The sequence below is a fragment of the Balaenoptera musculus genome, chromosome 4, assembly GCF_009873245.2.
Source record: "Balaenoptera musculus isolate JJ_BM4_2016_0621 chromosome 4, mBalMus1.pri.v3, whole genome shotgun sequence".
NCBI lineage: Eukaryota > Metazoa > Chordata > Mammalia > Artiodactyla > Balaenopteridae > Balaenoptera > Balaenoptera musculus.
In genome coordinates this window covers 44,442,852-44,457,291 of record NC_045788.1, presented here as the reverse complement: position 1 = coordinate 44,457,291, position 14,440 = coordinate 44,442,852, and positions in this window count along the sequence as shown.

Below are 14,440 nucleotides of genomic sequence, written 5' to 3'. Positions count from 1 at the left end.
CTGTTTCCTCCAGCTCCATTTTTTTCCCTCAAGACTGCTTTGGCTATTCAGGGTCTTTTGTGTCTCCATACAAATTTTAAGATTTTTTGTTCTACTTCTGTAAAAAATGCCCTTGGTAATTTGATAGGGATTGCATTGAATCTGTAGATTGCTTTGGGTAGTATAGTCATTATCACAATATTGATTCTTCCAATCCAAGAACATGGTATATCTCTCCATCTGTTGGTATCATCTTTAATTTCTTTCACCAGTGTCTTATAGTTTTCTGCATACAGGTCTTTTGTCTCCCTAGGTAGATTTATTCCTAGGTATTTTATTCTTTTTGTTGCAATGGTAAATGGGAGTGTTTCCTTAATTTCTCTTTCAGATTTTTCATCATTAGTGTATAGGAATGCAAGAGATTTCTGTGCATTAATTTTGTATCCTGCAACTTTACCAAATTCATTGATTAGCTCTAGTAGTTTTCTGGTGGCATCTTTAGGATTCTCTATGTATAGTATCATGTCATCTGCAAACACTGACAGTTTTACTCCTTCTTTTCCAATTTGTATTCCTTTTCTTTCTTTTTCTTCTCTGATTGCCATGGCTAGGACTTCCAAAACTATGTTGAATAATAGTGGTGAGAGTGGACATCCTTGTCTTGTTCCTGATCTTAGAGGAAATGCTTTCAGTTTTTCACTATTGAGAATGAGGTTTGCTATAAGTTTGGCATATATGGCCTTTATTATGTTGGGGTAGTTTCCCTCTATGTCCACTTTCTGGAGAGTTTTTATCATAAATCGGTGTTGAATGTTGTCAAAAGCTTTTTCTGCATCTATTGAGATAATCATATGGTTTTTATTCTTCAGTTTGTTAATATGGTGTATCACATTGATTGATTTGCGTATATTGAAGAATCCTTGCATCCCTGGGATAAATCCCACTTGATCATGGTGTGTGAAACTTTTAATGTGTTGTTGGATTCTGTTTGCTAGTATCTTGCTGACGATTTTTGCATCTATATTCATCAGTGATATTGGTCTGTAATTTTCTTTTTTTTTAGTATCTTTGTCTGGTTTTGGTATCAGGGTAATGGTGGCCTCATAGAATGCGTTTGGGAGTGTTCCTCCCTCCGCAATTTACTGGAAGAGTTTGAGAAGGATGGGTGTTAGTTCTTCTCTAAATGTTTGATAGAATTCACCTGTGAAGCCATCTGGTCCTGGACTTTTGTTTGTTGGAAGCTCTTTAATCGCAGTTTCAATTTCATTATTTGTTATTGGTCTGTTCATATTTTCTATTTCTTCCTGGTTCAGTCTTGGAAGGTTTACCTTTCTAAGAATTTGTCCATTTCTCCCAGGTTGTCCATTTTATTGGCATAGACTTTCTTTCAGTAGTCTCTTAGGATGCTTTTTTATTTCTGCAGTGTCTGTTGTGACTTTTCCTTTTTCATTTCTAATTTTATTGATTTGAGTCCTCTCTCTCTTTCTCTTGATGAGTTTGTCTAAAGGTTTATCAATTTTGTTTATATTCTCAAAGAACCAGCTTTTAGTTTTATTGATCTTTGCTATTGTTTTCTCTGTTTCTATTTCATTTATTCCTGCTCTGATCTTTATGATTTCTTTCCTTCTGCTAACTTTGGGTTTTGTTTTTTCTTTTTTTCTAGTTCCTTTAGGTGTAAGGTTAGATTGTTTATTAGAGATTTTTCTTGTTTCTTGAGGTAAGCTTGTATAGCTCTAAACTTCCCTCTTAGAACTGCTTTTGCTGCATCCCATAGGTTGTGGATCATCGTGTTTTCATTGTCAGTTGTCTCTAGATATTTTTTGATTTCCTCTTTGATTTCTTCAGGGATCTCTTGGTTATTTAGTAATGTATTGTTTAGCCTCCATGTGTTTGTGTTTTTTACCTTTTTTTTGCCTGTAATTCATTTCTAATCTCGTAGTGTTGTGGTTAGAAAAGATGCTTGATATGATTTCAATTTTCTTAAATTTACTGAGGCTTGACTTGTGAGCCAAAATGTGATCTATCCTGGAGAATGTTCCATGCGCACTTGAGAAGAAAGTGTATTCTAATGTTTTGGGATGGAATGTCCTATAAATATCAATTAAATCTATCTGGTCTATTGTATCTTTTAAAGCTTCTGTTTCCTTATTTTATTTCATTTTGGATGATCTGTCCATTGGTGTAAGTGAGGTGCTAAAGCCCCCCACTATTATTGTGTTGTGTTACTGTCGATTTCCTCTTTTATAGCTGTTAGCAGTTGCCTTATGTATTGAGGTGCTCCTATGTTGGATGCATATATATTTATAATTGTTATATCTTCTTGGATTGATCCCTTAATCATTATGTAATGTCCTTCCTTGTCTCTTGTAATACTCTTTATTTTAAAGTTTATTTTATCTGATACGGTATTGCTACACCAGCTCTCTTTTGATTTCCATTTGCATGGAATATCTTTTTCCATCCCCTCACTTTCAGTCTGTATGTGTCCCTAGGACTGAAGTGGGTCTCTTATAGACACCCTATATATGGATCTTGTTTTTGTATCCATTCAGCAAGCCTGTGTCTTTTGGTTGGAGCATTTAATCCATTCACGTTTAAGGTCATTATCATTATGTATGTTCCTATTACCATTTTCTTAATTGTTTTGGGTTTGTTTTTGTAGGTCCTTTTCTTCTCTTTTGTTTCCCACTTAGAGAAGTTCCTTTAGCATTTGTTGTATAGCTGGTTTGGTGGTGCTGAATTCTCTTAGCTTTTGCTTGTCTGTAAAGCTTTTGATTTCTCCATCGAATCTGAATGAGATCCTTGCTGGGTAGAGTAATCTTGGTTGTAGGTTCTTCCCTTTCATCACTTTAAGTATATCTTGCTGCTCCCTTCTGGCTTGTAGAGTTTCTGCTGAGAAATTAGCTGTTAACCTTATGGGAGTTCCCTTGTATGTTATTTGTCGTTTTTCCCTTGCTGCTTTCAATAATTTTTCTTTGTCTTTAATTTTTGCCAATTTGATTACTATGTGTCTCAACATGTTTCTCCTTGGGATTATCCTGTATGAGACTCTCTGCGCTTCCTGGAGTTAGGTGGCTATTTCCTTTCCCATGTTAGGGAATTTTTCGACTATAATCTCTTCAAATATTTTCTCGGGTACTTTCTTTCTCTCTTCGCCTTCTGGAACCCCTATAATGTGAATGTTGTTGCGTTTAATGTTGTCCCAGAGGTCTCTTAGGCTGTCTTCATTTCGTTTCATTCTTTTCTCTTTATTCTGTTTTGCAGCAGTGAATCCCACCATTCTGTCTTCCAGGTCACTTATCCATTCTTCTGCCTCAGTTATTCTGCTATTGATTCCTTCTAGTGTAGTTTTCGTTTCAGTTATTGTGTTGTTCATCTCTGTTTGTTTGTTCTTTAATTCTTCTAGGTCTTTGTTAAACATTTCTTGCATCTTCTCAATCTTTGCCTCCATTCTTTTTCTGAGGTCCTGGATCATCTTCACTATCATTTTTCTGAATTCTTTTTCTGGAAAGTTGCCTATCTCCACTTCATTTAGTTGTTATTCTGGGGTTTTATCTTGGTCCTTCATCTGGTTCATAGCCCTTTGCCTTTTCATCTTGTCTGTCTTTCTGTCAATGTGGTTTTTGTTCCACAGGCTGCAGGATTGTAATTCTTCTTGCTTCTGCTGTCTGCCCTCTGGTGGATGAGGCTATCTAAGAGGTTTGAGCAAGTTTCCTGATGGGAGGGCACTTTGTTTTCTTAAGCACTTTAAAGATGTCATTTCATTGCCTTTTGCCCTCCATTACTTCTTCTGAGAAATTAGCTGTCCTGTTTATTGTTCTCTACTTTATGCATTGCTTGCTCTCTCTCTCTTTCTCTCCCTTTTTTCTTTTTTTCTCTCTTTTTTTAACTGGTTGCTTTCAAGATGTTCTCTTTACATCTCAATTTTAGCAGTTTGACCAAACTGAGACCTGGTGTGGTTTTTACTATATTTGTCCAGCTTGGAAATTCCTTTCTTCTTGGATCTGTGGATTGATGTTTTTAAAATCTACTAAAATTTTTAGTGAGTGTTAATATTTTTTCTTTCCCATTTTTGCTCCTCCTCCTGGGACAACAATTACATGTATTTTAGACTGTTTTTATCATCCCCTTTGTGGCTCTGTTTATTTTTTCAATTTTTTTTTTTTCTATCTATGCTTCAGATTAGATTGAATAGTTTCTATTTACTGGTCTTCAAGTACAATGATTCTTTTCTCTGTATTATTATTATTCCCATCTAATAATTTTATTTCAAATATTGTATCTTTTTAGTTCTCAGATTTCTTTTTGGTACTTTTTAAAGAGATTTCATTCTGTCCTAAAATTCCTTATATCTTTACCATTCTATTCATCTTTTACTGTAAATTATCTAACATATTTCTAATAGTAATTTTGAAGTCTTTGGCTGCTAATTCCAACAAATGTGCCATCTGAGTATCTTTTTCTATTCACTTGCTTTCTCCTCTTATTATGGATTCAATTTTCCTGCCTCTTCACATGTCTAAAATTTTAACTATATATAAAACATTATAGATGATGTATTGCAGAAAATCTTAATTTTGTTATCCTTATCAGAAGAATGTTGAATTTTTTCTACCTGGCAGTTAAATTATTGGTGGATCTCCTTATCTTGTGAAGGCTTTTATTTTAGGCTTTGTTAGAGTGAATCTATATTTATTCATTTTTTCCTACAACATCAATGTCACTCTATATTTTGAGAAAGACCTTTACTCCTAAAACATTAGCCCATCTGTTTTTCACTGGCATTCTTGAAATGTTTGATATATGAGCTGTTCAGACACCTTTAAAATTGTGACATACTGTCATCATTTTTTTAGCATTTTTTACTTGCCAGTGTAACAAGAATTTCCAGCCGCATCTCTTACTTTCCTTGTCTCATATCTGTAATCAGTCAATGGGAAATTGGAAGTCAGCCATAAGGGGTTTTGTTTCATCTCAGTGATTAATAGTATTTTAAAACAAGGATCTGGATGCTGGGTATCCTTGTGTTCATGATGTATTATTATTTCTGGGCCTTTTCAGTGAAAGAAATAGAAAAAAATTTTTTTAATGATTTCAAGCATATTTCCACTTCTGCCCATAAAGCACTGCTCTAAGAATGGCTCTGCTGCTTTAAACAACTATAAAAACATATATATATCTACAGGTTTCAGACATTAGAAAACAGCCAGAACAGGACTGTGATCCTTGAGAGAAAGAAAACAAATAAGCCAGCCTTATGCTTGACATGGATTATTTTCTGAAGTCAGTTTCCAGGCTGTGGTGCAGGGAAAGAAACTAAACAAAACCAAGTAATCTCAACAAGCTGAAGAGCCAGAAGTTGGGGTGGAAGGAGGTAGAGGAGGCTCAATGTGTCTGAGAGAATATGGGAGAGTAGTTGACAGCACAGAGATAGAGCTTCAGAGGACTACAGAGAGGTTTTCTTGCATATTTACCTTATTACTGGTCTGAACATGAATAAGGTAATATTCCATGATGTGGCTGGGATAATAACAATCTAACAAATCCTAGAGCTCAAAAATACAAAAGCAGAAATGCATTTTACTTTATGGGGCATAAGAGATAGTTCACACATGGGTATCACTTTAGAAGTTGGGCCAAATCAGCTGTAAAGACTTCTCTGCACTCACCCTCACAAGGCTTAATGGCTGTCCCAAAAGGATCAAAAAAGTAGCTTACCTACATGCCAGAGAAAAATCCAAAATTTGTTAAAGAAATAAAACAAAATCCATCACCCCACAATGTAAAAATCATAATTTCTAAGATCTAATACAATAATACTAGGTATGCAAATAGTCAGGAAGAAAATATGGTTGCTAATCAGCAGAAAAATGAATCAAAAGAAAGAGATGCAGAAATGACAGAGATGAAGGAATTAGTGGACAATTTATTAAAATACCTAATATATATGTCCCAAATGCTCAGAATATAAACAAAACTATGAATATGATGAGGAGGGAACTAAGATAGCAAAAAAGACCAAAGCTTCTAAAAAATAAGTCCGTAAATCTTTTAGAGGTACAAAACAATATTTGAAATAAATAGTACACTGGTTCATGTTAACAGCAGATTAGATGCCACAGAAGAAAAGATCAATGTGCTTGAAGACAGTAATAGAATGAAGCACAAAGGGAATAAGGCCTGAAGGTGGAAGAAAAAATATTTTAAGAAATTATGGCCAAGGAATATCCTAATTTGATGAAAACTATGAACCTAAGGATAAAAGAAGTTCAATAAATCCAGTCAGCATAAATATAAAGAAAAGCACATTATAGTCAGAGTTTGAAAATCATTGAAAAAGAAAAAAAATCTTTAATTTAAAAATTCAGTACTAATAAAGATATAGTGAAAACTTTTAAGTGTAGATTAATTATGTTGAATCTTTTCTAGGTCAGTTTCCTTGCCAGAAAATAACACAAGGGTCCAGGGTGTAAAAAGGAATTACCAGATCAAAGGATAAGAAGTGAAGGGCTAAAATAAAGAGATGATAACATAGACAACTAATAAAGAGTTATTGACCAATAAATGTCCTGCCTAAGGCAATATCTGTTTTGCTCACTCTATTATTTATATTAATGAGTTTTTAATGCCTTTATATTTTCTTTGTGAGCTTAGACTTGTGAGTAGCTAGACCTTAGAAAATTCTATATACATCTATGATTTAATGACACACTATTTTTAGCATCTCCTGGAGATGCTGCAAAATTAATAATGCCACATATATAATATAAAGATTCTTGTCCTTTGAATTTACTGCTTGAGCAACTTTGCTTTAAAAAAGTATATAAATTATATGGTGACATTTAATGAGATGAGACATTTCCAATGATATTAACCCTCTAAAATCATTTATGCAGAAAAAGGGGTTTTCTAAATACGTTTTAAAGCTTCCTTAGAGCACAGTATTTTTCTAAAAAAATCTAGGTGCATATACCTTTGACTATCTATCCATCTATCCATACATTGATCCATTTACTTTTTTGAGAAGGCTACATCGATTATAAGCCTAATTACTATGCAATTATGGAAGCTAATCTGCATTAACTAAGAAAACATAAACATGAATATTTCACTTAGCAGTAGTCTAATAATAATCATAAGTCACATTTGCATTATGTTTTATGTTTTACAAAGTGTATTTATACATTTTATTTCATTAGACTTTCACAACCCCATGAGAGGGGAGAGAGCTGACGTGACCCCCACTTTAAATATGAGAAATATTACTTACAGAGAAAATGAGATTTTCGTAGGCTCAAGTGGCCAGTATTGCACTTGAAATCAGCTATTTGGTTGCTCTTCCAGTGCTTTTTCTAATATAACACAAAATCTCTTTGGAAACAGATGCAAATCTGTATACTGCCCACACATTGATTATGTTTTCACTGAAAGTAAAAATGGTGTCATATTTATAATTCATTAAATTAAACATACAATTAAATTTAATTACATGTGTGGTTTTTCTATGTGATTAAATCTCTTAACGTTGAAGTGTTGTCACGGGAACTAAAAACACAATAGCAATGAACATCGATTTAGATAGTAAATTAGATTTCTATTGCTACATAACCAGTTGCAAACATAGAAGCTTGTAACTACACTCATTTATCATCTCACAGTTTTGTTAGGTCAAAAGTCTGGCATGACATAGGTGAACTCTCAGTTCAGTGTGTTACAAGGCCAAGAGCAAAGTGTCAGCAGGGCTGCAATTCAATCTAGGGCTTGGGGTCTTTTTTCAAGATTAGTAATTATTGGCAGAATTTATTTCCTTCTCATGTTTACCACGTGGTTCCCTCCATCTTCAAGCCAACAATAAGAGGCGGAGTCTTTCTCATGCTTCACATCTCTCTGATTTACCCTTTATCCACATCTCTCTGACTTGCTTTTCTGCTTTTAAGGGCTCGTGTGATTGCATTGTGCCTACCTGGATAATCCCAAATAATCTTTCTATCTTAAACTCAACTGATTAGTAACCTTAATTACAGCTCCAGTGTCTTTTTTGCCATGTCATGTAATGTATTCTTTGATGTAACACTAGGGACAAATGTCATGCGGACAAAATTCTGCCTAATGTAGAGATATTTCCTGATAAGAAGGAGCTATTAAATAAAGTTTTGTCTGTGAATACAGCTCTATCTATTCAAACTTAAGCTTTAAATGATAAAAAGCAAAGTGAGATTAAAATTCATTCAAAAAGTATTTATTTGGTGCTTAATAACATAGTCAAGAAATGTATATTTAACACTTGCTATAGTACAGTACTACTAGAACCAAGACAAAACCATATAATATCTTTTTGTCCCTGGTCTGCAGCATAGTATTTGACAAAGAAATATGTTAGACATATATCTCATAAATAACCGTAGCATAAAAAGTTATTATCTCTGATCCCAAACAACTCACAATATATAAAGAGTAATTGACATGCAAATTCCTATGAAAGCAAAAAATTTGCTGTAGCAAGAGACCATGATATATAAAGATAAAAAGGCAAAAGATAAGCCTGGAAATGTAAGCAAGAACCAGACCTTTAAAAGAAAGGTTTGAAAAACTGACTCAAAAAAAGGACCTTGAGCGACTTCCCTGGCAGCCCAGTGGTTAAGAATCTGCACGTCCACTGTAGGGGGCATGAGTTCAATCCCTGGTCGACCTTGATAAAGCAATCTAAAGGCTTTTTATAGTCTTTTTCTCTTTAGTATAAATTGAAAACAAGTATTACCTCTTCTAAAGCCATATCGGGGTATTGGGGTGGGGAGATTGGAAGAATAAGATGATATTTTCATATGTGTGCCGTGTTGAATACATTATAGGTATCAGTAAATAAATGAAGTAATGTAATACTTTAGGTAAGTAGTTTCTATTTGTCTATGAAATTATATAATATAGGTTATCACCTGTTCTGTTTATATGTAACTTAACTCTCATTGCCCATTATCAGATTCATTATCATGAGCAAGTATGCATTTTCTCTGTGACCCATGATTAGACACCAAGAGGATTCTTCAAGATTGCAAAATTGGTGAAATTATTATTATTGAACATACTTCATAATTAAACACATCTGATCAGTTCTTTCCACTCTTTAAAACACTCTCATGCCATCCTATTGTAGTTAATGACAACTTTCTCAACAAGCCCAGAAGATTTTACATTTTCTACTCTCTGCCTATTTCTCCAGGCTTTTCTCACATCAGTTATCCATCCTTCCTGTCTTTGCTACATTAACACTGTCATTTTTTTTAAGTACACAATAACACATGCTTCCTTCACCTCAGAGCCTTTTAATGTTTTATTCCTACACACACACTTCAGCCCAACTGACTCATGATACTTGTGCCTATTGAAAATCAATGTTTTCCTTTTTAAAAAAAAAATCATTATTAGGTATAGTGTGGGTTTTTTTCATTAAAAAATTTATTTTTAAATTTCCCTTTCTATTTTGCATTGTGGAACATTTTAAATAGCATGGCCATGTTCTTACCTTAAAAGTTTGATAAAACTCCTTTTTTTTTGGTTCTGAGGATTTGGGGAGAGTAGCTGCAGAATTCTTGTATTATTTATTGAATGATGACTTCTGTTTTTTTATGTTCCTGCCTTCTGGAAATCTTAGTAGATTGATATTGGATATCAGACATCCTGGGTCAATGCTTTAATTTTTCTAACATCCTACTTTCCATCTCTTTTATTGTTGTTGTTCTACTTTACAGAAAGTCTGTTAAAATTATTTTCTCAGTCTATTAAATTTTATATTTCTGCCATGATATTGTAAATCCTGAGATCTTTCTTGTTCTCTAAATGCTTTTATTTATTTATTTTTTATTATTTATTTATTTACTGTGATTTATTGTGATATCACACTCCTTGTTTCTGTATGCAATATTTGCTCTTTTTGAGAATATAAACTATAATTTTTGAAAAATTGCCTACTTTCTCAATGCCTCTCTCTGTTTCTTTCTCTCTCTCCCCTCCTTTCTCCCTCTCTCTTTCTCATTGTCTGTATCTTTCAGTTGGAGCATTTCCGTCATGTATATTTTGAGGTTTTAGGAGTGAGTGACAGTGAATGCAAAATTAAAATTTCCAGGTTTAATGAGCATACCTAGTAAAACCAAAACTAAATGCAAAATATTTTAATCCTCTAAAGCAGCTAATACCTCTTAATTTTATAGTTATATTTTTGTCAGTTTACTTTCTAGAGTACCTTCTAAATACTGGAGAGAAATGGTATTTATAACACAATTTTCTAAATTGTATGTCTGATCCTTATACTTTATGTAATGGAAATATGTTCCACAGGTGAGCAGTTTTATTATCTTGATTAGCAAAATAGCTAAAAAGTAGACATTATATCAAGGCTCATGGATCCTCATGTTAAAATTTTGGCTCTATTGAAGTATAATGAATGAATGGCCCCAAATCTTCACCCTTGCCATGGCCACATAGTGAGTATAGTATCCTTCTCTTCTTCCCTGACTTTAGGACATGACTTATGTACATCTGATTGTTCTGGCTAATAGAATACAGATGAAAGTATCAATGAGCTAAGGCTTAAGAAAATTCTTGTTTTCTTCTGAAGAGATTCCCTGGTTATATTATTCAGGGCTCTCCAGAGAAACAGAATCAATAAGATACATGTATATTATTTATATGTATAAAGACAACATAATATTATATTTAATATATATTGTATATAACATCATTACATCTAACATATTATCATTCCTTACTATATAATATATAATGTTTATTACAAGGAATAGGCTCATATGATTATGAAGACTGAGAAATCCCAAGACCTGCAATCTGCAAGTCAACAGTTTTAAGACTCAAGAAGAATCTACGTTTCAGCTGGAGTCCAAACGCAGGAAAAGACCCATGTCCTGGCTCACGGTAGTCAGGGAGAGGCGTTCCTTCTTACCTGCAAGTGTGCCTTTCTGTTCTTGTCAGATCTCCAGCTGATTGGGTGAAGGCCACTCACATTAGGGAAGGCAATCTACTTTAGCCAGTGTATTGATTCAAATGTTAGTATCATCTGAAAACACTGTTACAGACACACTCAGAATAGTATTGACCAAATATCTGGGTACCCTAAGCCCAGTCCAGTTGACACCTAGAATTAGCCAACATATCTCAGTAGCTACCACCTCTACAGCCTGGACCCCAGATGAACATGCTTAAAGCAGAGCTGTCAGTTAAGCCTAATCAGACCAACAGCTTGAAGCAAAGCATAGTCTATATCATCAAACTCTAGAAATCCATAGGGGCATGAGAATAAGTATTTTTTGTGTTAAGCCATTGAGTTTGGGGTGGTTGGATATGCAGCAATAATTAATGTATACATCTAGCACTTCCCTATTATATAACTGGATAGCCAAACATATTTCTGAAAAGACCAAGCACGAAGTCACACTAATGTATTTAAGTTGAACATCACTACTGATATCCATATGTGCTTCTTTATTTTGAGCCATTACCACATTTGCTATATTGGAAACTACAAGTTCATGGTTTTAGGTGGGAAACTAGTACAGGTATAAATGTCGGTGTATATCCCACAGGTGACTGAAACTAGTGTCTTAAAATGATAACAAAAATAAGTTATTGAAGCAATACTGAAGCAATTTTATTTTTCATTTTGAATGTGACTTATCTTTGTAAGCATTTATTCTCCATACTTGATTTTCTGATATAGTTTCTCCCATAATTTATGTTAAGCCAACCAATTTTCTATTCCTATACTTGTCATCACTTAATGACTTTTTGATAAGTGTGTTATGACAACCACTTTCTAGGCTTCAGGAATCTGATCTGTCACAAGTGCACTTCTAAAAATATCATTTGCAACTTCCCTAATTTCTGCTGCACTTACTACAAAGTCTGTGGATGTGTATGCCATGTGTTTCCAACACAGAACATTTTATTTCCCTGAAGAACATTTGATGATATCTCAATGCTACTGGAAGATCTTTCTTAAAATGAAATAAATTTTTTCTTGTCTCAATTACACCTAACCTCAGCTATAGATAGCTCAAATTCTCCTTGAAATAAAGACAAATATAGTAAGAATTAAATCAAATGTTGAAACCAGACAGACACCTGGATTTGAATGCTGTGTCCACTGCTCTGTAACTATGTGATAGCAGATAAATGCTTTATATCTCTAGCCATTTGTTTCCTCAGCTTAATACCTCGCTTACAGGTATCTTATGATGATTAAATGAGATAACACAAATAACAGATCATTTAGAAGTGGTAAGTTGTTCCACAGTGGTATTTATTCTTTCTATTTTTATTTACAGAGAGCTCTGTTCATAGGAAGAGAGGCTCCTAATGTCGTCTTAATTGTGATCTTGCTTTAAAAATAATTTTTTAGTACTGAAAATGTCAAGTGACAGCTAACTTGTAATACTTATAATAACAATACGGAGAAGAAACCTGCAGAACTATGAGACCATAAGGGTTCATATAAAAATATACTAAGTAAATTATTCTAACAGATAGACAACCATTTTGTTATTCATTGCCATTAGAATTCTAGTCTAATTGAGAAACTGCTATTATGTTGTTAGCAAGTACAGTGTTACTATTATCTTGTCCTTTGGAGAAAGATTTACAGAAGAAATATTTATTAAAATTGGTTGTATTGAATCATACAGAATAGAGTTGTTCTGCAAAGTGCAAGGGTAAACATTTTTTTGAACTCAGGGTATTTTGTAGTATAAATATGGAGAAAAAGAAATCCATGTATTGTATATAATAAAAATAACATTTATGGAGAATTCACCATGTTCTAGGTATTTGCTACACATTTTGCATATTAATTAATTTAAAACTCACAGCAAACCTCTGAGACAGTTATTGTTGTTATCCCATTATACAGGTAGGAAATGTAAGTGCCAAGAATTTATGTCACTCATCTGAAGTCACACAACTGGAAAAAGAGCCGGTGTGAAACAACAGGTACAATTCACTTACATCCATGGTTAACACTTAAACCTTGACGTTACCCTAACATCCTCCACCCTGCAAATTTAAATCTAGTATTCCACTTTCAGACCAAAATTTCCTAATTTTCAGTTGTCTCAGCAATTTATCTGGGCTTCCCTTGTGGTGCAGTGGTTAAGAATCCGCCTGCCAATGTAGGGGACACGGGTTTGAGCCCTGATCCGGGAAGATCCCACAGGCCGCAGAGCAGCTAAGCCCGTGTACCACAACTACTGAGCCCACGTGCCACAACTACTGAAGCCTGCATGCCTAGAGCCCGTGCTCTGCAACAAGAGAAGCCACGACAATGAGAAGCCGGAGCACCACAACGAAGAGTAGTCCTTGCTCACTGAAACTAGAGAAAGCCCACACACAGCAACAAAGACCCAACACAGCCATACATACGTAAATATATAAATAAATACATACATACATACATACATAAATTTATAAAAAACAAAACAAAACAAAAACAAAAAGCAACGTATCTTCCTTTTACACTTCCAAATTTATGCTCCTGGACCAGAAGGTAGAAAAAGCCATATACCTCTCTGTTTCTTGCTATGTAAGTCCAGGATTCTCAAGTGAAATTCTCCCCACCATCCTTCAACTCATCCCCAGTAAAATTCCACTTGGTACTGAAAAAACGGGCCTTTCAAATCCTCTAATCTAAGTCATTACCAATCTCCTATTGCCTATTACTTGAGTACTACCACCATCTCACCACAAGAACCAGAAATGCTTGATAATTTCAGAGAAAATTGAATTTTCTTCTCTACACTTCTCAAAAGTAACTTCTTATCCTCTCCCAGCAAACCTGATTCTCTTTAAGTGGTACTTAATTCTGAATAGTATTAGCATATATTTACTTCCTCAAGATAGAATACTAGAAATCATTTTTTACACTTCGTATCCTCTCATCTTCCATTTCCATTAGCAGTTCTTGTGATCTCACCTTTTACAGACCTCTAGAATCCATCTCTTGACCTCCACATTCTCCTCACTAGAACAAGCTACTATAATCTATCTGGGCTACCACCATGCAATTCTATGAACGTGTCCCTCTGTATTCACTCTTGCCCATCGCTACCAAGGCAATTAGTTCACAAAGCAAGTCTAATCAGCTCAAGATCCTTAATCAAAATACTTCAAATTTTTAACAAAAAACTTTAATAGAACCTAGTATGATCTTACTTTATTATTAGTTTCTATGTTCTACCACACAGTGGTCTTCTTTCAATTGCTTAACTGAACCTCAGACTTCACCACTGGGCCTTTTACACGTTCCTTCCTCTGTCTTAAATGCACTTTCCCCTTCTCTATGTGTTCATTTCCTGTTATTTCTTGATATCACCATTTAATTTCCTCTCCCCTAGTCCCCAGTGACAGGTTTTTCCCGTACTCTATGGCACTATGTGATTTATCTTCACAGATCTTACTC